The sequence below is a fragment of the Camelus bactrianus genome, chromosome 4 (genome assembly GCF_048773025.1).
Source record: "Camelus bactrianus isolate YW-2024 breed Bactrian camel chromosome 4, ASM4877302v1, whole genome shotgun sequence".
Lineage (NCBI taxonomy): Eukaryota > Metazoa > Chordata > Mammalia > Artiodactyla > Camelidae > Camelus > Camelus bactrianus.
Window position 1 is genome coordinate 21738857 of NC_133542.1, and position 23052 is coordinate 21761908.

At 46.2% G+C, this 23052-nt stretch overlaps 1 long non-coding RNA gene across 1 annotated transcript in view; it reads right to left on the reverse strand.

Annotated features, from left to right (window-relative positions):
• The window catches only part of LOC105061900 (uncharacterized), a 38339-nt gene extending 15999 nt beyond the window's left edge, over positions 1–22340 (reverse strand). The window contains exons 1-4 of the long non-coding RNA XR_834649.3: positions 17692–22340; positions 11036–11136; positions 8377–8555; positions 7548–7686 (exon numbers count right to left, since the gene is read on the reverse strand). This is a non-coding gene — a long non-coding RNA (uncharacterized LOC105061900). The remainder of the gene's footprint in view (positions 1–7547; positions 7687–8376; positions 8556–11035; positions 11137–17691) is intronic.
• Positions 22341–23052: the final 712 nt, after the last annotated feature.

Consider the following 23052-nt stretch of genomic DNA (forward strand, 5'->3'; position numbering starts at 1 on the left):
GGGTAGGATTAACAGGCCCAGGGTTACTACACAGCAGAAGGGGCCCCTTCTCTGCCAGGCCCAACACTGAGGGCCTGACCCCTGGCTGCAGGTGGAGATGAACCAGAGGACCGAGGACTTGTGGAGTGGGTTCCTGTAAACGGCTTAGAATGGTGCCTGGCTTACTGTGAGCGCTCAACAAATGTTAGCTTAAAAAGAAGCCAGGAGGCATGAAGCGCTGCAAGAGATACTAAGACAAGTAAGAGCCAGGCTGGCCACAGGGGACATTCAACCAGGAGAGGCGGAGACCCTGGCCATATCCACCTGGGAGGGAAGAGCTGGGACCCATGGGAGTGCTGCCAGGGCCTGGGGAAGGGAAGCGGTCCACACAGGCTCTGGGCGTTGAGTAGGCTCTTAAAGAGGGGGGAGATGTGACGAAGTGGCAACAGAGGTGGGAAGCACATTCCCCAGGCAAAGAAACTGTGATCAGTGGCATCTCTTGTTAAAGCCTAAACTCTCAGGGTAATTTTTACGCAGCTTTCCCTTCTCCCTTCTAAATGTCTGAGACCAGTTTCTGTGGACCCCCAACGACTTCTGTTGTTGCTCAGGGTTGAAGCACCCTCCACAAGAAATGAATTCCAGGACAAACTTCATCTTTTCCACATCCTTTCCAATTATTCTCCATCTTTCCTCAAGCACTGTCCATCTTCCCCAAGACCCGCAACCCACAGACCCCAGGACTCCGTCACTGTAGTGACTCAGTGGGGACAAAGTCCCCTCTCTCCCAGCAAAACCCTCGCCTATTCCGTTAGGTCCCTGCTATTGGACCAGATAGCTATTTTGATGAACTCACTTGGAGCAAGATGTCAATGGCTTGTTATAACCGAAAATGTTCCCCTCTCAGAGAGTATTTGTATTTTAACACTGGGCTTCAGCACTTCATTCAACAGAATGAGTAATGCGGAATTTCAAATGACATAACATAGAGCTTATGTCAGTTAAGAAGGCATTTGATGGTAACACACACACACACACACACACACACACACACACACACACACACACACAGAGAGAGAGAGAGAGAGAGAGAGAGTGCTGATTTTCCTGTTCAGGGTGAAAGGGAGGAGAACATGCCACACCAAAATACGCCACTTTGGCACGTGGATTATTCTGAACTGAAGGCAATCAAGACCTAGCAGACTCAGGAAAAATGTTTACCTCTCCCTTTACTACCTAAAAGAGTTTAGATAGGGGCCGAAACCAAAAAAAGGATGATTACCACAGACAATGTTTTTATCTGAAAGACCTATCTGCATGGCACAGCAAACTTCTAACTACCCCACATTAGCTCTTCTCACTGTCCTGCGACTCGCCCTCCTCCCCTTTGAAGCCTCGGCCCCTCTCCCATTCCAACAGCACAAAAGCTCGACTGCCCAACTTGTCCTTGAGTCTTATATCTTTGGGACACCTGTACATATGAAATTAAATTTGTTTTTCTCCTGTTGATCTACTTTACATCAATTTAATTATAAGACTAGTCAAAAGAACCTGTAAAGAAGGGAGCATCTTCTGCCCCTATAAGGCCTGGTATGCCAGCTCTGTAATGTCACCACCTGCCTTCGCTCTTTCTGCATCATCCCTATATCATCTTTGCTGCTGCTCCTTCAGGCTTCACAACCATAGAGGAGCAAAAGGTAGAAGGAGAAAGACAAAAGGGCACAGAGGCAAGGTGGTACCTCCCCAGGATGCTGCCTACATCTCATTGGTCAGAATCGAGTCACACAGCCAGCCTCCAACTGCAAGGAAGGTGGGAAGGGAGCTTTCAGTTTTTATTTAACGGTTGAGCAAAGCAACACTCAAAATCTGAATTCATTTTCTGTTAGTCAGAAGGAAAGGAGAATGAATGGGGAGTTGGCAACACCAGGGTCTGCCACAAAACGGGCACGTGTGGGGCTGGGGAGACTAGGGGACGTCCTGTCCCACCCTCTGTCTATAGAGAAGCTTCAGAGTAAAGCGCAAAGAAGTGAAGCAAGTGTGAGCAAAACCAGACGCCACCCTTTCCACCATGGGTATCCACCCTACCCACTGCATATAGTGTCCCCTGCTTACCTCTGACACGGTTAGAATGGCTTCATTTTTTTTTTATCCTCCTCTTTTTTTCTTTTAAACCATTTCAGCCATTTTCAAACATACAATTCAGTGCCATTAAGCAGACTGACGATGTTGTGCAACCATCACCACTATCTCATCCTTTACTCTTCACTGCTAATCTAATGTTGGGTTTTTTTTTCAGGTGTGGGGTTCAGAGATGGGGATTTGAGATAAGGGCAATGACATTTTAATTGATTCAAAAATACAAAGTATTTTGACTTTTCAAAGTGAAGAACAGCTTGGTAACATATGTATTTTCTGCTTGAAAAACATGTGGTTTCTTATCTGGATTATTTATCCCTGCCAATAAACGTTTGCTACATGTAACTCTCTCGCACAGAGAGCCAGCATCAGGACTATGAGCTGCTCCATCTTTTATTCAAGGGCATCAATATCAATCCCCTGGTGTTTATACTCAGAATCTACAAATAAATTATTTCCTTTGAATGTTTCCGGGGCCATTTTGTGATTTTGGACAGATGAACATTCCTCTGGCTTTCTAATCCCTCTGAATTGGGCCTTAACCAGAACAATGAGGACACATTTGGGGGAGGTAAAGGCAGCCCCCAGCCCACAAATAGCCTTCCACTCCTGGAAAAATTCCCACCGAGTCTCATAGGCAGAAAATCGAGGCCCGTAGCTTCAGTAGACTGTGGAACTCTAGAGGGAGCCAACTGGTGCAATTTCCATCTCTTGAAACATTTAAAATGTATCTGATCAAAGGAGGAGAAAATTAACCACAGTGTAGGAAGCTGGCAGGGGGACGGACAAGATGACCTAATTTGCCTTTCCCATTACTAATTTCAGTAGGAGTCTTCTCTGGGAATTCCACACTGAAATTCCAAGGCAAGATCACCTCAATGGGATTCTGATGGTGCAAGAATGACAATCAGGACCTGCGAATTTCGAAGACTCTGCTATTGCCTCCACCGGGGTTCAGCATGGAACTAAATTCTCCTCAGATGGATACACAGGGCCCCATTCTTATCTACATAATAACTATGGAGAAATTTTCCCTTTGGGTTTCAAAGGACGTGAGTTTGGTCTATCAAAGTTGGGGCTGTGCAGTGAATTTATTACTCGCTGAAATAAAAATCAACACAAGTACGTCTTTGCCTTAAGAAAAAAACCCACACCACTTAGTTGCTTTACCAAACTCTGGATTCAATTAATTTTTAACATGGAAGTAAAGTTCCCTTTTATTTTTTTTCTCCATTTCAAGCCAGACATTTATTTTTAACAAGGGATGAAATCATCTGAGAACAAAACGGGACATCTGTTACTTTATATCTGTTTATTTTAAGTACTTAAATCTGAGTTTGATTTCACACAATTTTGACATTGTTGCTTCATTAATAATCCTTACGTAATTGTGACCTCTGAGTGTGCCCCACGATTGCAGCATTCACTTCCCATTAGGGCAGAGTCTGATAAGAAAGCCAGAGTCGCCCTGGGATGGGCGAGACTTCCACGTTCAAAGCTGGTCTGAATGCTGACCTCAGCAACAGCAGGAGACTACCTCCAAAAGTGCAAGGAGAAGGCCTCTCACGGGGCCCAACACAAGTAAGGAATGGCCTGCGGTCTGCTGTCAACATTGGCACCGTCCTATTTCACAAGAATTGTTGGATGGGCAACCTAGAGGCAGCTGTTGTTGCAAGAGAGTTAAGAGATGGCGTATGAAACACGTACGATTCATACAGGCACAAGTAGGCAGAACCTTGTGTTGGAACAAAGGTATCCTTCATGCCCCAGATCAGCCACCTGCCTTTCAACGGCACTGGGATGCTGGTGGAGCAACTGGAAGGTTGGTGCAGTGACGGGCAGAGATGGAAGCTTGTGGGTCTCACCAAGAGGGGCCTCTGTGGCCACAAGGGGGCTGGCAAAAGTAATGGCCTGGTACCTGTGGCTGAGAATCAGGGTATGGGGCCCAGAGATGGGGATTTGGAATAAGGGCAGTGGACTTTTTAATTGGTTCATTCATTTATAGGCTAAATATTTCATGAGCTCTATGGGAAACATTGGCTATCCACAGGTAAATAGATGATTCTTGCCTCTCTGAAGGTTAACAGATCAGTGCACTATGAGAATGACTGAGGGGCCTATTTGAGATGCGGGGTATCACGGAAGGGTACTCAGAGAAGTAAAATGTAGGTTGAGACCTGAAGGCTAAGAAGGAAAGGATGTGGGAAGAAGAGGGGGTAGAGAATTCAAGCTGGAGGAAACAGCCTAGTGGAAAGCCCAGAAGGGGAAGGAGGCTGGCTTGTCAGAGAAATGGAGAGGAGGCTGCATTGTCTGCAGTGCAGTGAGGAAGACAGAGGGATGGAGAAGGGGAGGAGGGTGAGGAAGGCGGGAAAGGAGACAAGAACCATGCCTGGTCTTATGGGCTGAGGGGAGGTGTTTGGATTTAACTGGACATGCCAGGGAAGTTACTGATAGTTTTAAGCAGGCAAGTGACGTGATGTGGTTTGTGCTTTAAAAAGATGGTGCTGGCTACACAGGGAATGGATGACAAGGGAGATTAATTTCATAGGCTGTTGTTGTGGTCCAGATAAAAGTGGCAGTGGAGGTGGTGGGAAGGGGGTGGATCAGGGAAATCTTTAGGGTCAGATCAGCAGGGAATGCTGATGGATTGGCTGTGAGGAGTGAGGGAGGAGAGGGATCAGGACTATCTTGAAGGTTTCTGGCTCAAGCATCTGGGTGAAAGGTGGTGCTCTTTACAGAGATGGAAAACGTGGGGTGGGGCTGGGGCAGGGAACAGGATGTTAGGGTCGGACTGGGATGGGGAATCAAGCATTCCATTTGGGACACGCTGGCTTTTAGATGTCAAATTGGCAGTTGAATATTCGAGTCTGAAGTTCCTACGAGAGGTCTGGCTTGGAAGATATAAATAGAGTGTTGTTGGCAAGTTGATGGTTTTTTAAACCAAGACAATGAATGATATTACCTAGGTTTTGAATACATATGGGTAAGTGTTGTGCTGGCTAGAGGTTCTCCAAAGAGGAAAAGGTACCATATTTACTTCACAATATTTTTTTTTGAAATTTAAAAGTAAATTATAGGTATGCTATTTCACCCCTAAAATTCCTCAGTCTTCAAAAAATAAGGACATCTTAATACTTAAGTAAAATCCCAGGAAATGAGGCTCAACAGGCACCTCTCGTCTGGGCGGCCTGCTGTTGTCTATGGCAGCGTACCCCTAACAAAAGCCTTTTCTATTCTCAAAAAAAAAAAAAAAATCCCAGAAAATGACACTTATGGTCATCAACTCAGTGCCAGCCTCTTTTCCCATGCCCAGAATTGTCCATTTATATTTTTCTTTTAATATAGATGCCTGTGAATAGGTGTAATTGGCCCAATCTACCAGCGAGGACATTATGGCTCAGAGAAGGTTAGTAAATGATCCAAAACCAGACAGCTAGAGACCTGTGGGTGCAGGATCCAAACCCAAGTCTGACCAACTCTAAAGCTTTCCCTCTATCCCCCCTTAGCTGTCTACTGAGGCCTAGAACCCCATCTTCATGGAAGGAATATAATTCTTCTCCCCCTTGTCTTAGCCTCTTTTTCTTAGAGGATCATCCTCTCCTCCGAGCATATGACTCCATGGTTCCTATTCTCTGCTGAGGCCAGAGAACTATGCTCTCCTTCAGCCAGGCAATGGACCACTCCCTGAAGGCACTAGGGGCCTGGAGGAATCCAGCAGCAGGCTTCATCCCAATTATCACAGGTTCAAGAAGCCAACCTTCATTCAATCCTAGGCTGCCCAGAGGATGCAAGGGGTGGGGGCAACGGCCTTTACCTGGAGCTTGGCAGGTGAGTGGTGATGGAATGAGGGTTCTGATGCAGGGACAGGATGGAGCAGAGTGCGCCACCCTTTTGCTTCCTGTAGTCATATCAGTGCTTCATGCTCCCAGGGCTGCACTCCGGGGAAAGCCTGGGGTTGTGCTCCTTCCTGGGCAGCTTCCTGCAAGCCATGGCAGGGATGCAAGCCATGGGCAGGGGACAGTCTGCTCCAGTGCGCTGCCAGCTCTACTCTCCCCAGGAAGAGTGTTCTTAGCTCACCCCCATCATCACCCTTATTGCAGAATTTAGATGGAGAGAGGCCTCTGTCATTCAAAGGAGCATGTATATACACAAGAGCACTTATGGGGGGCTCCCCATCACTCTCTGGCCCCTTTCCCTGATTTATCTTTCTTCATACTATTTATCATCATCTGCTATAACTTTTTTTTTAACTTTTTATCTCTCTCTCTTTCTGCTACAATTTAAGCATCATGAAAACAGAACATTTAGCAGTTTGGCTCACAATTCATCCCCAGCACCTACCTACTTATGTGCCTGGCACATGGTAGGCACTTCATACATACTTATTATATTAACAATCCAATCAATCAACCAATCAAGCATATAGAATCAAAATAGTTCGTAAAACACTTCTACCTACCCACCTCCAACAAAACTCAAAAATATTTTCTTATCCCACAAATCTTAATGATAAAAAGAAAAAAGTGATGAATGAAAAAAAAGGAAGGAAGGGAGGGAAATAGAGGCCAGAGAGTGAATACAGGGACCATCAGAGCCACTAGAGGGAGCCCCATTCTGAGCAAAATGGAGACCCCCGGCTGGTTTCTAAGACTGCGGGTGGGGCCCGGCAAGGCTGCACTACTCTACAGCCAGAAACCTCAAGGAACCAGAGCTTCGATCATCAACTTATTCCAGGCTGGCTTAGGGGTCTGGGGAGGACATTCAGGTGCTCTGAAATACAGCGATAATCAAGAGAAAGAGGGAGTCTTAAATTGAGGATGGAGAGCAATATAGTCAGGTTAATGGAAGCACTAGCAATATTAAATGAAATTGCTCTACCACTTCTTCATAAGACGGCACCGGGGAGCCTGTTCTTTGCATAAGCAGGGAGGGTCATGGGATTTAGCGGGAGGGAGGAGGAGTTGGGGAATCAGTCATGCAGCAACCATTACAGTTCATGGGATCCCAGCTCGCAGCCCCTCGGCGCACCTGCCTCATATTTACCCAGGCCCACGCAGGAGCCAGGCAAATTTGGGCAGGATTTCAAGGGAGTCTGGAGCCAGGGGAGGCTGCTTTAGTCCAATTAAATGAAGCAGTATCAGGTGGAAAGTAATTCCGAATATTCACCATTACGGGGAGTTTTGTGTTTAAGCCCCTCTATGGACCTTCTTTTAATGAAGAACTAAACTGCGGGGTCTGGAGGTGGGCAGGGGGAGCTGCTCCAACTCACAGAGCTGAATCTCCCCTCAAGGAAGGCAGACAAGGGCCTGCAAAGTTTCCAGAGGACTGCGTCTTCCAGCCTCCCCCGACCCCACCTCTTCCGCACTCCCACCTGGGCCCTGGGACACCTCTGTGGATGTGTCTCTTCCGTTTTGTAAAGATAGCAAGAACCTCACCAGGCCTGCAGGTCTAAGAACCTGCATCTGCGTGATCACAGGTGGAGCCAATGCACTGAAGTCTTTGGAGGTTTTCTTCCCACTTCCTGTCTTCTTTCTTCCTTCCCCAGTGTTGGTCTTCCAAGGCAGTGAAGGTGAGCTAAGAGGTTTGCAGAGAGTCAAGACTCTTACATAACCGTGGTAGGGAAAACAAGCCCACTGGTGTAGGTAATAAATGCAAGAGGAGAAGGGTGTGATTCATGAGTTCACACAGCAGAGAGGATGAGTTGCTTTTAAACTGGTGAAGATATTGATTAGAGAAATCTCTCTATCAGTGGACATTTACAGAGAACATTTACAGTGAACCAGGCCGTGTGCTACATCCAGGGAGCATTTAGAGGAGGGAGGCAGTACAGGCTCTGGGCCTTCCAGTGACTCTTGATGACAGCACCCTGAAGATATTCACAGCACTGAAGAGATAAAGCCTAAATGTGTGAAATGGAATAATAACCATACGTAATTTCTCCCCTCAAACAACATAGACCCTTATTTCAGACCCTGATTCTTCCTTGCTTGCAGGAAGCGCACTTCTGGGCATGCCTGAGTACGCGCTCCTACTTAGCACCCCCGTGATGGTCCAGCAGTGGCCCGAGGGTAGCGGGAGCAGAACGCCCTGACTACAGGTGTGATGTCGGCCAGCCTTTTATTTTCACCATGCACAGTGATTCTAAAAAGTGCCAATATAAAATATTCCTCCTCCCACCCCCCAAAAATCTTTTTGTTGGTCTAAGTTACTGTTGAGTTTTAGTCATATATATATAAAATGTATAAACACATTTTTATTACTTACCATTTAATAATTTTTGTATTTTACATGGGAGCCAATTCAGAAATTTTCATCCATACAGTCTCCAATACAGGCAGACACATATTCATGTTCCTTTTGGGAGTAAATTCTTGGAATTAGGACTATTTTGAATTCACACTGTGTGTAGTTTATGTCTTCAACTCCTATGATGAAACATATCCCTGCATTCAAACAGTAGATGAAAAAAAACAGCAACAGTACAAGATGGTAAGTACGAAACAACACAATTCTGTTATTTTATGTGACCTCTCAGAGTTTTTGTTTTAACAATTCAAGACAGTGAAATGGAGTGCACACTCTGAGGTATAATTTTTTTGTTTACTACGTGTACATTTTAGTGCACATGTGAGATATTCTGCTGACTGATTAGTATCTTTAAAATTGAGATTTCCTCTTTTTAAATTGCTAATTGTTAGTTTAAAACTAAATGAGAAATAGAAACAATTACTATTGAATACTACATGCTGATTCCTGAATATCAATATTGTAACAGAGACGAGAGGCTGAGAAACAGTGCCCCACGCTGCATGTCAAATACACCAGGGATTCCACCACTTTCCAGAGATTCCAGAACTTGTCCTGGAAGGATTAGGGCCTGAACTCACCCCACGGATGTTGCTTGGGCTGGCAGGTTCCCTCAGTTTCACACACCGAGGCATTTCATGTCCCCTTATCCTACGTTGTCTCTTTCTCCTCCCTGCTCCTCAGTGTTTTCCATTCTGAACCCCCTCCTACTTCCCCTTTCTCATATTTGGGGAATTCCCAAAGAATTTGGGAAAACAGAGTTAGCTATTTTTTCTCTTCCTAAGCCTGCCACTTGTTTTACCCTATTTCCACTTTCAGATTTCTTTTGGCCCTACTTTAGTTCTTTGATGTCAACCAAGGAAGCCTATCCAGGAAAGGTTGCCCTTGGAAAGAGTACGGATCAGTAGATTGGAAGGAATCGCCCTCCCCAAAGCCCAAATTAGAAAACTGATCGAAACAATTGCTTAAAAAGCCCACTTATTAAAGGACTGAGAACTGTGAATCATGATGAGGGGGATTTATCAGAAGTATTCAAAGAAGACATGTGGGACCAATTTCCAAAATAGGAAAGCATTATCTCCTTGGAAATAATCCAGGGAAAATACAGAACTGGGAATTTCAATATTTTGCAAGAAAATGGAACAAATCTTAAGAGAGAAAGGCTCAGTGAGCAAGACAACAGAATGATGAGAAGTTAACACAGTGTGTTTATGAAAAACTGAGCTTGCCAAACAAACGGGATATCTTCTAACATTTCAGCTTCAGGATTAGCAAAGGAGGTGGCTTCAAAGTACTCTACCTTCATTCTGTGATGGATTTGATACGAAGATTAGAAAGGGGTTTGTTGTAATGGTAACTGGAAAGTAACGAAACAACCCACAAATAGGTGACGTTGCCTCTGACTTGGACAGGAAGTTTTCAGCAACGTGCCAAAAGGATCTCTCTGGCCAGGGCTGTTTCACTGATGCTCTGGAAAGGGAATCGAATAGCATCTTACTGGATGGAGGAGTCCAGGTATAAGAGCAAATCTGTGTGATGGAGACCGAGGAGGACTGGCAGACTCTGTGGTCAACATGAGCCAAGCTCTGCACACCTGGTGTGCCCTCAAGTGAGCTGACATGGCGGAGAAGGAGAGTCTTGGGCTGAGAAAGCGGGTCCTCAGAGTCCAGCTGGCAGAGTGCCACCCTTCCAGGCACTGACAAAGACACTGCTAGGACAGAAGAGTCTGGCAAAAAGCTGGAGATTGTAAAGAGAAGAAGAAAAGCCTCAGGGAAGGCACTGGCTCTGCCCCCAAGTGTAAACGCCCTAAATCCCAGGGGAAGCCAGGGTCTATTTATCCTGATAGAGCCAGTCAAAATGAGGAGTAATGCGGGAAATTAAGGTAGATGAGGCTTTAGAGAAAGAAAAAACTTCTGTTCAGCAGGATCTTTTAGATAATGAAGTGGTCTCTAACGAAGCCTGAAGAAGCCCGACATTGGAAGGAACATGGAAAGGGGCAGTCGCCCTGCCTACTGAAACGTGCGAGGGCAGAGCGTCCACCTCCTCTGTCTCTGCAGTCTCTCCTTTCTCTTTTAACTTTATGCTTTTCCCCAGCATGTTCCCCGCTCTGAATTGCTCCTCACGAGGCTCTGATCCAATTCCTGGTGTCATTTAAATGGGCTCGGGTTTGCAGGATCTGGTGATGGAAGAGTGGCCGCCCTCCTCGCCCGCCCCCTGCCCTCCTGCCGCCCCACTCCAAGTGCGCGGCCTGCGCCGCAGCCCGGCTGACTCCTCCGCCTCCGTGTCGGCCTCCTCATTAGACATGCTCTGGAGCTGGCTGGTGTCAGAGCCGCCGAGGCATCAGAATGCAGGGCATGCCTCAGGCTCCTGGGAAGCTGCACATTCCGCATGAAATATGAAGGCAACGGCCAGCCCAGGGGAGACCCAGGGTGAACTTAGTGGAATCACAGCAAAGGTGGCTATTGGGGGAGGGGGGCCCTGCAGGGTCAGGGGGAAGACAGGGGCACTGTTTGGTGGTGGAAGGGGGAGGCTTGCAAGGAGGGGACCCCTGGTTTCTGTGTCCTCTTGGCTGCTCCTGACTCACACCCCCCTGTTCATTCCTTCTGCATATGCTCACCGTGTAGCCGTGATTATGGTGATGTGCCCTTTTGAGATAGGCAGCCGGCTCCCTCTCCCGCTGTGCTCATCACTGATTCTCGAGTTCTCTTTTGGGACAACCTGAAATCATAAGAGCAGTCCATGAGGATTCCGGAGGACCTGACAGTAAGAAGCATAATAAAATAATGATTGTCCACAGGCCCTGGGGAGACTTGTCACACAGCGCTCAGGGCCTGCAGAGGTTAAGCGTGCTTACAAGCGGTGGCCTTAGATGGCTCCGAGGCCTGACATGAAAGCCTGCCTTCACCTTTCTCCCAAACCTCCCGGCTTCCAGCCAAGCTTCCTTGCTGGGGCTCCAGACAGCCACTCTGAGGTGAGGGGAAAACTATCCATTTCCACCATAAGCACTAACACCCACCGTGTGTCTCAGACACATGATAGTGTGTGTGTGGCATCTCTCCCTTAGACACGTACCCACAAGAGTGTGGTCAGTTCAGACGGAGGTCCCTGTGCTTGTCATTTTATCCATGAAGCAGAGATGCTGGGTTATTTGTGGTCATATATCCAGGGATCGGCACATAGTAGGTACTCAATACATATTGAATAAATCACATTTGGTGAGTCCCCCCTCCTACCCCATCACACATCTAAGTCATCAAGAAACACAAATCTACTGGTTTCTCCACACACAGACATTTTGAGAAGCCATTTTTTTTCTCCCCAACCTAAAACCACAGTACCCTTTACAAGGCACTCCAAGAGGGTATGGGGTTGATTCCATTTCCTGCTGTTGATTATAGAGCATCACACCTTCTTCTGATCAGAGAGTAATGATATTTTTTATTTATATTTATTTCCCCATATATTATATATGTATATTCCCCTCCCCCCGAAATATATATTTTTTCCTCTTAAATATATATGTATCTCCCTGTGAGAGTTTTCTGCAGGAAACCCCAAAGCCATGATGTGTCCTCAGAAGCTAAGCCATTCTGACTGGCGGTACTGCCTGCTGCACACCTCCAGGAGGCACCATTTCTACTGAGGCTGCCCTGCTGGTCGGAATGTGGAGAGACATGGATGCTTGTCTGATATGTGAGAGCCTTCAGCACATATAATTGTACTTGGTGACTTTCTGTTAATTTTGCAAAGGAATTAGCTTCTTTGTGAAGAGAGAGGACTCTCTCCTTCTGTTTGGTTCCGGATGCAGAGCAGCAGGAGGCAGCAGCATTCAGCTCAAATGCTGGCCTCTTCCAAGACTGTCAGCTCCCTGGGGGGAGAGCATTGTCTCTCCCACTCACTGCTAGGTCCCCAGTGGCTAGATGAGTGCCTAGCACAGAGCAGGCACTCCACAAACATTTTGGTTGACTTTTGCAAGATATAGTACCTTATTTTCTAGCCAATGACAGGTTCAGGGCTGGGTCACTTAGAGTCTTCCCTGGCTTTGATATATACAGATGTTGAGAAAGAGAATTTCTCTGCAGCACTGCTAAGGTGAGAGTAAGAAGTTAATCACAAAGAGGAGAGAATGAGACTATCAGACAAAATGAAGAGATGGTGAGAGAGAGCGAGAGAGAACAAATGAGCTTGCCCTGACACAACTGTGTATTCAGCCCCAGCTGAAGGTCTAACCCAGAACGTCTTAGTAATATGAACCAATAAATTCCTTCTTTATTTATTTGTTTAAGGTAATGTTAGAAGAGGGTTTCCATCATTTAAAACCCAAAGCGGTCTGACTAATACACTGGTTTCATACTACATCTCCTTTCAAATCTATTCATTTACCCCATGCTGTCTCTTTATATTTTATGCATATGGGACTTCTAAATTTCAATTTTTACATAGCAGTCATCTTGCCCATTTCTTTTGCTCGCCTTTAAGCAGAACTGCGTTTCAGCCACGTCTCTCAGGGCAGATGTATCTTTCCTATACCAGGATCTGGACAGAAGGTATTCTTCAGATTCCCTGGATAACAGACTGAACAGTCCCACTGGTGGTGACAGATCCTCAAGTCCAGAGTGTATTCAGCACCCCCTCAACAGCTCCTGCTGACTCTGCCAGGGACCTTGGCAAGGGCACCCTGCTCTGTGCTCACCTCTGCTGGGACAGAGCTCAGTTGTTTGCAGCTTATTTTGCAGGAATGGGGTTTGTCTCCCCAGCTAGACAGGATGTGGGCCGTTTTCAGAGAACAAAAGAGGGAAGAAGATCAAAGTTCCTTGGACATTCAAAATGTGACGAACACCATCCATGGCACTGCACATTCCCGGGAGATAAATAACTCCCCTCGTCCACAGTTGAGGGCACAGGCTCAGAGTGGCTCAGCTGCCACCCACTTGCCCGTGGACTGAGATGCTCAGTGACAGAGAAGATCTGTTTGGTCTGAGCATCCACGTGTTCTCTCCCTCCACTAAGTTGCCTCTAGGGCCACGTTTTGCTAGGGTTTGCACAATCCAGACCACTCAGCACCATGCCGGCCATGCTGTAAGGCCAACGATGACAGCACTGTGTTTATCGCCATTTCAGACTAACCTAATGAGGAGGGAATGTTACAGACCACCCCCTCTGTGGTGTGAGAGGATTGCTTGACATGGAGATGCACAGAAACAAGAGACGTTTAGAGTCCAATTTCCTTCCTCTGTGGCCCACCCAGTCTCTGGGGTTGAGAGCTCGGCCCGGGAGAGCGTTCTGTTCCCAAACAGGCAGGGATGCCTCTGGCGGGGTGTCAGCCACGGACCCACCTCGTTTTTGTTCTGCAGGTGCAGGAAAGAGGATGCGGCCCTCCCCAGCCCCCAACAGGGAAGGGTGAGAAGTGTTGCACTGTGTAGGGGCGAGCATGCACATGTGTGTATGTGTGGTCCTTGCAGCGAGGGCCAGGCAGGGGCCAGTCTGCAAAACAACATCAAGACACCGAAACATTTTCCACTGAGCAACAGAATTACTGCCCATGGAATTCTTACCCAGCCTGAGAAGAGAGCAGCAGCCCCTCCTTTTCATTAGCTAAACAAAGAGGGTTATTTTTCAAATGAAAACTTTCAGCGTGGAAAACAAACAATCTAATTCCCGGGGCTTTTTGAGAAGCGAGATTCTCAGTGCTCGAATAAACACGTCTATGTGGACGACTGCCTACAAAGGGCTGTGCATGTGCCCTGATCCAGCAAAGGGGCAAGGTCTGGCCAGTAGGGGACCCAGGCCTCTTGAAACAATCCCAGGTAGGAAGGCCGGCAGAAGGCCTGAACTATGGCCTGGAAAGATTGGACTGTTCTGCTAGGGGAAAAAAATCGGTCAAAATAAAAACATTTTCTATGTCCATTAAATGATCCTCTTTCTTCCTCCAACTTAATGAACTCCCTCTGGTTGGAAAATAATCTGCAGGTTCAAGCCCTGCTTGGTTTATTGAACTCGAGCCTTCCAACTTCCCTCAAATACAAACCACTCACAGACTCGCGGGGTGGCATTCTGGCTTTCTCTAGAGGTGTTCTCTTCGTGGAAGCTCCGGGTACCTGCATCTTTTTGCAGACAGCTACCAAAATGGCAGCAGACTGCCAGGGTTCCAATTCCAGCTCCGTCAGTTAAGAGCAGTCTGCCCGTACTTCCACAAGGCCAAAGTGGGGTAGCAACAGTACCCACGTCATAGAGTTATCAAGACTGAATGAGAACATGTTTGGAACACGCCTTAGCACAGTTTCTAGACAAAAGGAGATCTCATTACAATTGTGGCCAAGCTTACGGAGTTACAGGGACATGGCATATGGTCACAGGCCCAAGCATTTTTGCTTTTTAAAGTAATAAATATTGTTCTTCAAGTAATAAATATCCTACTTTTCCCATCTCACTTGTGGAAAGCGTGTGGTTTAAAAAAATAAAAGCAGGCATAAAACAGCCTCTCTTCAGGTTGGAGCTTCCTTCTCCACTCAGTCGTGAATGTTTTGGGGAGCGCTCTATTTAACTTGGCTGCCCCTGGCTTTGCCGTGAGTAATATGTTGGGCTTAATTTCAAACTCCACACAGCCAAGATCACTGGATACTTGAGCTTCCCCAAGCTGAGTTGATACAGCTGCTCTGCCCCTGGTCACTGGTGAGCCGTCCCTGTGGGCTCCAACGGGTCTTAACACTGACAGGTCAAGATGCATGGGCCAGCCGCCCGACCAGGGACAAGGGCTTCTACAGAGAGGTTCCTAAGGGAGACAAGACCCAAGAGCCCAGGGGACAAGTGAGATGAGGCTGAGGCAGGAAGAGGAGGGCCAGACATGGGAGAGAGAGAGGGCTCGATGTAGGGGTGGGGAGAGCAGGCTGCTTGCAGCATCCTCGCTCCTGTGAAGGGAGCACAGGAGGTGAGGAGAAAGCATCCTGAGTATGGAGTAACCGCGGTGATAAAATCCCCCGAATCAGGATTTCTGAGACCAGTTAGTGCTGATGATGGATACTTGCTTTAAAAAGGTTTGAGTGGGGCTTCCTTTTAAACCCAGACTTAATTTCAAATGAAACTGAATAAACCAAATTTAATTTAGGTATCTTTTCCCCAGGAACTCAGCTCTGGCGTGGAACAAGCCCTGTGCGTGTGCGACCACTTGAGAACACATTCTGAGAGACAACGATGGACAAACAGAGCAGAGTGTTAATGACAGGCGGGCTGGTAAACAGAGTGAAGGAGCTAATGACTATTTAGTGCTTTCTTTCCAGGCTAGCAAGTGCCTCTTTGGCTTCTGAGGTAGCAACACCCTCACCTTAAAAGGTTTGGATTGATGGGCCTAATAAAAGCCCCTTCCCAAGTCTGCTGGGAAATGCAAGCACTTCAAAAGTGAAAGACAATAAAGGTATTCTAGAAGCAATATGATTATGAGTATACATTATAAATGATAATTACAATGAATTGTGTTAGCCCTCGTAGTCTCCCAACATGATCACTTAACACTGGTAGATTCATATCCCACGTGTCTCTGAAGAAAAATCTGCGTCAAACTACAAATTTTCCTCTTTGATCTCTGTCTCTTGAAGACAGGCATATGCTGGGGAGTGAGGACTGGGCCTTATATGAAGAGGGGGTGTTGTGATGTTCTGTAACTGACATGCCCCTGAATGAGGCTCTCAAGGTCACTTCAGTACTGTCACATGCATGCAGGCCCCTCCATGCCATGCATGGGAAAGCCTTCCCTGATGCTCCCTGCTTTCTAAACCAAGCTCCTCTTATTCTCTCTCATAATCTCTATTCTTTTGCCCCGACCACTAGTCATGGTTTTTTTTTTTAAACTGTGTCTTTATATTTGTTGGGTGTTCAGCACCCCTTCTAGATGTAAGGTCAGTAGGAGAGGAATCTTGTCTCTTCTGTTCACCACCATACGATGAGTACCTATCATGGTGTCTGACAAATGGAAGGAGCCAGTAAATAATTGCTGAACGGAAGAAAGAGGGAGTTCACAGGTAGGCAAAGCGGGTTGGTTCTAATGAAGCTCCCTCTTCTCTTCCCATCGACCCCAAACATTCACAATCTCCTGAAATACCACGAAGATCAGCAGTGATTTCCCACTGGATGCTAGGACCAGTAGCTTTCTCAGTCCTCATCACTCAGCCCCTCTGTAGAGGCCAACGTAGTGACCTCTCTCCAGCTGGAAACCCTGCTTTCTTGGCTTCCACGGCTCTGTACTCCCTTCTCTCTCCCACGCTCACTGGTTCCACTGTCCTCTTCCTTTTAAAAGGGAGCTAGTCAACGGCTCCAGACTCAGCCTGATCACCTCCTAGAGCTGCTTCTCTGATAACTCATTCAGTCTTGGCTTCAGCCTTCAGCTTTATGCTGGTACCCATGAATCCACATGTCTAAGCCCTGAGATGCTCTTTCTCCTGCCTTCTTTTTTTTTCTGGAAATGTCACCATCCTCCCAATCACCAGGCTGGAAAACTTGGCGTCTTTTCTCAACATCATTCATCACATTTACCCAATATTCAAGATAACAGCATATTGAAAACATTCACTGCCTTCTCATTGTCTATGACTCAAGTCTCGTGATAGTCTGGATCTTCCCACCTTCCCCAATTCTTGGCTGTACTTTATCCAAATGACTATTTCCAAGTTTCCCATTGCCAGCAATGCCCAAATGCTTCTTTACATTGCCCAAATTCTGCCTTTCCTTCAAGGATTACCTTGAAGACCTCCATTTCATAAATCTCTCTTGAGTTTTCCAATCAATTATAATTTTTCCTCATGCTTTAAACCACAAACTCATTATATACTTTTCAGCTGGCATTCTCTTAATCCTTTATTGTATAATGGGTTTCTATGTATTTGTCTGTATCCTTTAGAGAAAGGTTAATAAAGAAATCTCAGGAAAGACTAAACAAAATAAAAAGTTAGCATAAATTACCAATTATACACCATATGGACATTAAAAATATTAGTGGATATTATAAATAATTTTATATTAATGAATCTGAAAATCTACATAAAATATAGATCATAGGCTTAAATGTAAAAAGTTAAACAATAAAGCTTATAGAATGTACTGCATGAGAATAGATTCATCATTTTGGTGAAGGTAAAGTTGAACAAGACATAAAATTCACTCTAGCCCTAAAACAAAAGGTTGACAAATTGGTCTTATTCAAATCAAATGAAAGAAGAAGAAATAAAAAAGAAAGAAATATTGTAAGATTCTATGTGACTTTCACAAGCAGGCATGGCTCACCAATGATGGATGTTTGAAGACAGGTCACACTCAGAGAGCAGGAGTAAGACAGCAGCTTTGCGGGTAATGGCAGTGTTCCAGGACCAGAACCAAATGGGTGTGTCTGCTCTGCAAATCATCAAACTGTGTACTAATGAGAGGCATGTAAGTTACAATTCACAGTATAAAGCTCATCAAAACAACAACAGCAAAAACCCTGGACTGGAGGACCTGTGTAAACTCATTCCCATCCTAGCATTCATCTTTTGCAGGTGCTTTATGTTGTTTTGTAGCTCCGGCGCTGTCTCCACTCCTTTCTGTTGACATGGTTCTAGCGTTTTCCTCTATTCTGCCCTTGGCTTTCAACCTGAACTTGATAGACTGATCGTGATGCTTCCTCTAGGTGTTTTGCCCTTGGTGCTCATTTCTCATTCTCCACTTCTGTTTCAGTATTTCACTAACAATGCCCCCTATTAGGTTAGTTTGACTTCTTTTATAAATTTTGTTGATGTCCTTGTTTTAAATATATTATTTAAATGTTTACTCATTCTTTTTTTTTTCCTGTTTTTCCTAGCAATTTTTTACGTTCTTGTTTTCTATAATTTCATAGTTACTATTAGAGTCTTTGCTTGGCTACCATTTTAGTCCTCAAACTCACAGCTTTTTCAGAAAGCCTTCATCTCCACTTTTCTGTCCCATGAGGTGAAGTGGGGAGGGGGGTTTGAGTAGGAGAAGCTCTTACTTATTCTTCACCTTCCAGCTCCAGCAGTGAGGAGCCAGGTGATCTGACATGCAATAGGAAAAGGGTTAAAAAAAAGAAGAAGAAGAAGATCCAAAAATGACAACTAAAGCAAGTGCTTCCCAGTTGCCCTAAGTGGTTAAACAGATAACTTTCCTTACAGATTTAGCTAAGAAACTGGCTGACCTGGGTCCACTTATGGAACTATTTGACCCTGCTTTTATTTTTTTTTTTCAGAATAAATCCTCTAGTCCTCAATTGGAGACACTGCAGAAACAAGGGAGTCTGTATTTTTTCAATCCATATGAAGGTTTGGGCTGGGAATTTTTCAAACACTGGAATAAATTTTTAATTTGGACTTTGATATCCAGACAAGCCCAGCTCGTGTTCTCTTGGGTCTCCTTCCCAAAGACCAGACTTCAAACAGACACTGCTCGCCGTCTTAGCAGAGGCAGCAGAAAAGCACCAGGCCAGCTACAGCGGCCGCAGACAGCAGAAGCCCCGCACATTCAGCCTGTCTGGGCTGGACCCTGGTTTGCTACCTAGCCCTGGAAACCAGCACATCCTGTTCTGTGGACCTGAAGCACAGTTCCTCATAGGAGAATGAATGAGCCTGTCGTCCACTGGGGCAGGAAATGCTGGGATGCTGCGTTTCCACCTGGGGACTCTGCCTGGAGCACCCTCAATAACACAGGGTTCCCACCTCCCAGGGAAAAGGCCAAAGGAACGTTATTTCTTTTGGTTTTATTATTTGCTTTTTATTCTTTCAGTCCCCTACTTTGCCTTTTAGAGTTTGGATTGTGGGAGAAATAGATGTGTTTCTTACAGATGAGACCCCAGAGAACCATTGGTTTAACTCTTAGTTGAACTTCCTCAAAATTGACCAAACCAAGAATGGGAAGGAGGGAAGAAGAAACTGATTTTCTCTGACAACCACAGAAGAAGCTCATTTCCTTTTCCTCTGACCTAGATCAGAGACTATAAGTAATTGAAACTTAAAACGCAGCATCCTTCAGAACAGTGGCCACCCTGAGGCTGTTACCATCATTTCCTGTTAATTGTCACCTGAAATAACCAGTTGTGGAAATGGCATGGGGGCCCCAAGCTAAGGAATGTAGTTTGGGGAACGGCTAGCCCACTCATGTCCCATAACAAAATACAAATGATTTAACAGCAATACCGACAGGGTTCTCAGAATAAATCATTTCCATTCCCACCATTACAAATCACTTACTGTGATTGCCTTGAGACAGATTTGGGGAGTTGGCTAGTGGTCACCCAGGCTCTGGGACAATTCCCCCTAGTTACCTATGGAGATAAATTGCATTTCTGACCTAATTTACTGCTCTTCCCCACGGCTAAGGGGCAAGTACTCTCTGTACTTCAGGAAGTCTAGAAGCTAAAGGTGACCAGAATAATTGTGAAGTCTTTCCAAGAATCCTCCACCCCCATCCAGCGGTGTTGACTCTCAAAAGCCTGAGCCCACACACGTGGTACTGTGGCTGGACCAGCCTGGCTTTTCTACCAAACAGAGTGCCTGGTCAGACTCAGTCATGTCTTGTGTATTAACCCCACTTTCCCCCAAGCCTTCTTTCATCCTGTTGCAATGAATAAGGTTTGGAACATCTCTTTTACTTTTCTGCAGAGGCCAAGTCCCTGTGTGCAGTGCAATTGACCACCTCAAAGGTATGAACCTCTGTGAACTGTGCTTTAGTCCCATTGTCCCCTCATTGGCCTCCTCAGCACTTGGGCATGTCTGTGTATCCATTTGTCTGTCTGCTGAGGTCTGAGAAGATCTGGGAAGAGGGACTTGGAGCCTTGCATCTTTGGATGCCCACTACCTGCCAGAGCGCACATGAGATGGATATCTGAGGAAGCAAGAAAGAGGGAAGGATGATGGGAAGAGGTCTTGGCTCAGCGATCCAGTTCTCTGCACCTGGTCGCAAAGTGATAAGATGCACAGAAATAGAGCTTCCAGGAAAGCTTCCTGGAAAGTCTTTATTTTGACTTAGAAACTCTGATTTGAATGCCTCCCTGAGGATCTGCCAATATTGTATCATTTCTTTATCTTGACACCTGGAGCCTGAGCTCTGGCCCTTGTTAGTCCACATCAGGTGGTACTAGACAGATCATGTGTCCTGGCCCCTTGTGGCTCATTCATCATCGTTCCATTGTGGCCAAATAATCATTCCCAAAGGACAGATTCTTCCACTCTCCTATTCAAGAATCCAATGCTCACTCCCAGGCCCCATCTGGCATTCAAGACTCTTTGACATCACCCCATCCAACTCTCCAGAATCCCTGAGGACCCTTGGGCCAATCTTCTTATCACATCTTGCTTAGTTCTACCTTGAGTCTTCTCTACCAGTTGGTATGCATCTATTATTTTGTAACCCAGTTAAGGTATTGTTTCAAGAAACCTTCCTAAGGGGCCATAATCCAGCTGACCTTTCTGCTACTGGGCATTCCTGCCTTCCCTGCAGCCCCACCGGCACCACATCCTCACCATCCGCCTCTTCCTCACTCATTCATTCAGTCAACGCATACTGAATGAGCCTACGCATTGTATACAGGAGAATTGAGATGCAAATCCAAGTCTAAACAACTGAAGAGCCCAACTCTCCACTGTAACACCACTTGGCCCTGCCTGAGATGAGGGCTTGATTCCCTTGGCTTTTGCACTGACCTCCTGTCTCAGTGAAAAGAGGTGGCACTGGCCAGACAAGCAGGAGTCTTGCCAGTTGGGCTGCAGTTGCCAGGGTCCCTCTCTTCAATAGTTCCCATGCACCACTTTTGAAATAAAATCGCTAGGCAGGCTCAGAATTTGTCCTTCTTGGAAAACAAGACTGTAACTGGGCTTCTGAAAGGGACCTAGATGGGGCTGGAAAGAGAGAAGCATTCATCCCTCATCCAGTAATTCCTCCCTTACACACCAAGTGAAGAAGCTCAGACTGGGTCTTGGTCCCATCCTTGGGTAAGGAAAGAAAGGAAACAAGTGAGGGAGATGAAGGCAGTGATGACCAGAGGAGGCCACGGCCAAGAAGCAGTGGCCAGACCTAGAAAAGGATCTGGATTTGGACACAGAGCTGTTCGCCTGATTCAGCGCTGGCTGGGCCTGTGGAGAAGGAATCTTTGGACGTGGGCCGAAGGTTCTGAGTTCACTCATAGTGGGTGACAAAAACGAGATGCTTATTTGTTTTATGGTAATGATCTCCAAGAGGCTCCAAACTCCGGGGCGGCAGTCAGCACGCCACACGGCCGGCCTTCCTCTGGGGGCAAGAGGATTTCCTTGGTTTGGTGGGAGTCATTTGTTTTTTAAACGAGGCTGTTTATTTTCTCTTCTTTTAATGTTATCATTTTCTCCCCCAGACTCACAAGGAGGATACATAATGTAGAAACGAATCTGCAATCTCCTATTTTGTCAGCTGCCTGTGTTGATTAAAACTTCAATAAAGATCCTGTGATAAAACAGAGCTATGTTCAAAGGATCTTGTTATGTTTTTAAAAGGCTGAGCTTGGCAGAAAAGATGGAGGGTCTAGGTTTGCCACCTCGATATTTTTCCCCTTTTCCAGGATAGAACAGAAGCAGACCAGTGGAGAAACGCACAGGGGGTTCTAGTAGCCGCAGGATAGTTCCAGAGCATGTGTTTAACCAAGAATCCTAAATAGTAACCAAGGTCTGATTTAAGTGATACAGAAATTGTTTATCGGACTGGTGTTAAATGTGTGACCCAGTTGCCGTCTCCCCACCCATGGGTCCTTCAGACAGCCTCTCTCTGCAGGAAGCCTCAGCCTTCCCCTGGAATTGAGTAGGAGAGCCCCAAGCAGTGTGAGGTCACAGAACTCCAGGAATTCCATACCCAGTGATTCACCCACCTCACCCGAGATGATCACTTCCAGCACGATTCCACAGCGAGAACTGCCAGGAACACATTGCTTTAAAGACCTGGGATCACTTAAGAATCCCAAGGGGTGAGTGTCAGCAGTGCCCACCTGCTCCCCACCCCGCCCACCCCTTTCCCCTCCATACAGCCCATTCCTGGCAGCCACCATGGTCTCTCAATTTTTATTCCTAAAGAGGCCGAGAAATGTCTGTGTGTGAAAATCAGGCTAGCCAAACTCGCTGACTTTATGCAAAGCAGGCTAGTGCAGTCAAAACACTTACAGCAATCAATTCAAGTTGTTGGGTAAAGTTTTTCCATGTCCCATACATTATTGAACAGTTAATTTCGTCTTTGTGCCTGCAAGACATTCCAGCTCTCAGATGACAGCTTTATCCATTAAAGAGCGCTCGGTGACAGCCGTACAGTGAGAACTTTGCCAGCCCTGCCTGCCGGGAGGCGAGCCGGCATCACCACCGAGAAATCCTGGGACACATCAACATCTTAATCAATATGCGAGAGTCAATTACCGGGGAAGCGAGGGCTTAAGCAGGAGCTGATGATGAGGTTCACGTGCAAATGGGCTGGATCAATAAGCAGCTGAATCTCACACGTGGATTCGCATCAGTCCTTCTCCCCCAGCACCCAGCTCCCACACTGGCGGGCCAACCACGCCCTCTCTCAGCATCATTTTCAACCTGCCAATCACCTGCTTTACTGAGGCTTCTTTGATTCATTTCTTTGATGGATGTGTTGGGAATG